The sequence below is a fragment of the Pholcus phalangioides genome, unplaced genomic scaffold (genome assembly GCF_987345545.1).
Source record: "Pholcus phalangioides strain wild (caught in Gottingen) unplaced genomic scaffold, Ppha-v1.0 ptg000007l_1, whole genome shotgun sequence".
Classification (NCBI taxonomy): Eukaryota; Metazoa; Arthropoda; class Arachnida; order Araneae; family Pholcidae; genus Pholcus; species Pholcus phalangioides.
Window position 1 is genome coordinate 51689977 of NW_028301600.1, and position 3915 is coordinate 51693891.

Consider the following 3915-nt stretch of genomic DNA (forward strand, 5'->3'; position numbering starts at 1 on the left):
GTTGAGAGGGTGAAAATCGTAAAAAACGCATGTGGAACGACAAAAAGTACAATAATAACTACAAAAATATTTATTTGATTAATTATTACCAAAGTTGTTGAAAGTGACGGCCGTTGACGTCATTGCACAGTCTACAACGACGATTCCCGGACACGCTCGAAGATACCAGGTATGTTTTGATGTCTGCCGCAGCAACGACAATCCGCGATATGAGATCCTCCGGTATGTCAACAGGCTTTGCATAAACGAGTGATTTAAGGTGACCCCATAGGAAAAAGTCACACGGAATGAGACATGGTGAACGTGGAGACCAATCAACGGGTCCCGCTCGTCCAATCCTCATACTTTTGGGCATATAACATCGAGGTGATTACGCATCTCGCGGATATTGCTCTTGGTACATCCGCTGTACTAAGCGCCCATTACCATCTGCTCGACCGTAAATCAGATGCATATTAGCGTTTTCCTCGTTCGTATAGTCAGCCATCACGATACACATTGGAACAGGCAACTAACCGCTACACGTGCTTACTACCGCAATAGCGCTAATTTACGTCGTGATTTTATCCCAGAGCATGCGTTTCGCTGCTTACGTCAGATATGGTGAACGAACCCACGAACGCATTCAGCGATCAACTGACATCCACCTTTCGTCTCCTCTGGACTCAGAGCCTGCATGCGTTTTTCGCGATTTCACCCTCTCAACGTGGTTTGCGACACCATGTTCCATTGCAATTTTTGTTCCTCTTGATGCCTGCTAACACCTGCTAACAACCCTCTGAGTTTGTCGGTCCATTAACAGAACACCCTATATAAAATGATAATTTGATATAATGTCTACATCAGGCACAGTCAGCCACGTTCATTAGCATCATTATTATTTTCTTATTCAATGCACGATCTTCCTACCACCTACACACATACAAGGTGATCAAAGCATCATGATCAAAATGAAGCATCACGTTTTAAAATAGAAAAAAAAGACATAAAAAATTTTCGATTAAAAAAACATCTAAACTTTGCAACAACCTCAAACTATGATTTATCATGACCAATTTATTCTCTCATTATAGTTTAACGAAATTCATGTTTAAGAAAGTATATTAGTTGCGTACTTTTTTTTATACAAGTATGTACTTATATTTTATATTACTTAATATTATAAAACTCATATTATTAGAGAGATAGTTGTAAATGTAGATTATAATTCAGGTAGTTTATAAATAATTCATACGGTTGAGGAAAGACGTTTTTTGCCGCATTTGTGAACTTATCAAAAACTTTAGTAAGTAAGAATTTTAACTTGATGAGAACTGAAGTCCCTTAAATCTCGTATTTCATTAATATCATGAATGCATAATATAACTTGCATATAGAATGTGGTTAACAGTTAGGAAAACCGAATCAATGGACATCATTAATATTAAATTTTTATGTGTTTGAGGCAGGCCCGTAGCCAGACATTTCGTTCGGGGGGACCAAAGTGATAGAAAAATAGATTTGGCCATCTTTTTTCCTTTTTTTGTCATTTTCTCACATTTCGGGAGGACCAGACCCCCCCCCCCCCCCAAGTCCTCCCCCCTCCTACGGCCTCGGTTATAAAGGCTTTTTCGAGTTATAAGCGCAAATCGAATAAGCGCTATCGTTTTAATGACTGAAAATAGGTTTATCATATGTGTTTATACCTATTATCAGAAAAATAGCACCTATGCAGCAACTCTTACATATGCTCAAATAAAAATTATCATGATGCTAATCTCTTCGAATACAACTTGAAAGTTTTTTAATCGGAATGTCTATCAAGAAAGCACGAAACAACATAAACATAGACTGTTCTTGGGTGCCTCGGTTAGTACTAAAGTGCTTGCGAGCTATAGATTTAGGATTTTCGGCAAAAGTAAAAGCCTGCTTATATACACGGGGATACTAAAGTCTGGCGACTGATAAGAGACTTCGTTTCCAGAGGATCGAGCACGTATATTTTTATGGAGCTCCTCACACAAGGATATTGGTGTATTGGCGACGAAATATCTGATGTCACGGAGTCACTGGCAGCATTGTGTGCTAGTCAAACGAAACAAAAGTAACGAGACTTTTGAAATATTTGTTCATACTTTCGTCAGTCGAGGTTGTACGAGGAATGCACGACGCTGAATTTTGTAACAAGTTAAACACAGTTATTCAGTATTTTATATCTAACTTGTGTATTTTTTCTACAGAACCCCCCAAATCCCTCTCGAATGCTTATACACACACACACACACACACACACACACACACACACACACACACACACACACACACACACACACACACACACACACACACATATATATATATATATACGTGTATATATATATATATATATATAATCAGCTGGTTTATTAATTCCAGGTAAGCCTCTTTTCTAATTCCGCAGAATGCAAGGAATTACGTTGGCCGTAACGAATAGTGCACGCGCGCGCGCGCGCGATGAACGTTATCTTCAATGTATGGATGTAACTATAATTTTCTTCTCTATTCATTTTTTGCGAAATAATAGTGTAGGATGATAATAATTTATAATTATAATAAAATATCATCAACTTCATAGCTGGTGGAATTACTAAAAATTTGATGTTTTTCCTACCCGGTTCATAATGTATAGGGAGATAAGGAGGTCAACTAAACACTGCGTCGTTTTTACACATTTTCCGGGGCTTTGAGATTTTATTTAGAGTGCCGTGTGAGGGAGAACAGTCAACTCGACTCTCAAGTTGAGGCCAATCGAGTTCGATTTGAGTATACCCGTGTGAGGAGGCTCTAAGTGTTAAGGGTTTAAAAAGACGCGCTGATTATTATAGTGAAAGGGTGAACCCAACAAACATAAAACGCAAACATTCCTAAATATTCCTGTATCGAAATATATTTTTTTCTATATTTGCATATCTACATACATTTTTTAAAATCTGTGTGCAATACAAAAATTACGATTTTTCAAACTGTCAATGTACTGTTAATGCAGTAGTTCAGATTATTTCAATGGTTGAAATACTTTTATGTATAGAAAATACCAAAATATTCCAATGTCTTTTAAAATATGAGAAATCGCTCTTTTTTACATTCACTTCAAAATATAATACTATAATCATCATATTTCATCGGAAATTTTACGTTAACAAAAGGAAATAAAATCCTCGTATGTAGTTTTGTACACGAAAGAGCACTGTATTCCCGAACATTTTCATTGCATTTCCGCACAATATTGTTAAGTTTTGAAGTATACCAAAGTGGTTCCAAATACAATTTTTTTGGCATATTTCAGATGACAGGAAGCGAATGTTTGCCAGTTGCTTTTAAAGCGGTCGAGACATTCTTAAAAACGATGATATATATATATAAGGAAAATAAAAATATATTTCTTTAGTAAGGAGATGGTCTGGACTCTTAGAATCGTCGTTTCTCCCGTTTTATTCTATAAAGTCATTTTTCCCTTGGAAATCTTCTCTAAAATGAATTCGAGATGTTTCATAACGATAGTGGAATTGGAGCGCAAATATCGAGAATATAGAGAGAGGCGGGCGGGCGGGGGGGGGCGCAAAAAAAAAACTTTCCCTTCACTCTTAGATATAATACTACTACTACCCTATTCAGAAAATAAGCCAAACTTTCTCATCCACGCAGTTGGTCGTAGATACTTGTAATGAGAAGTTTGTCAAGTGAAGTGGAATGAATTTCTTCTCGAAACTGAACTTATTGATTAAGGGTAAACTTGTGTAGGGGTAGGCGAGGTTAAGAATAAAGAAAATGGTAAGAAAAGAAATATGATCGCAAGTGCATTTGTCAGCAGTGCTTTATCTGGCCTGTGTGAACAAATCGCTTGAAAAGAACATCATGGAAGAGTAAATTTGAGAAAAGCCACCAGCAGCGAACTAT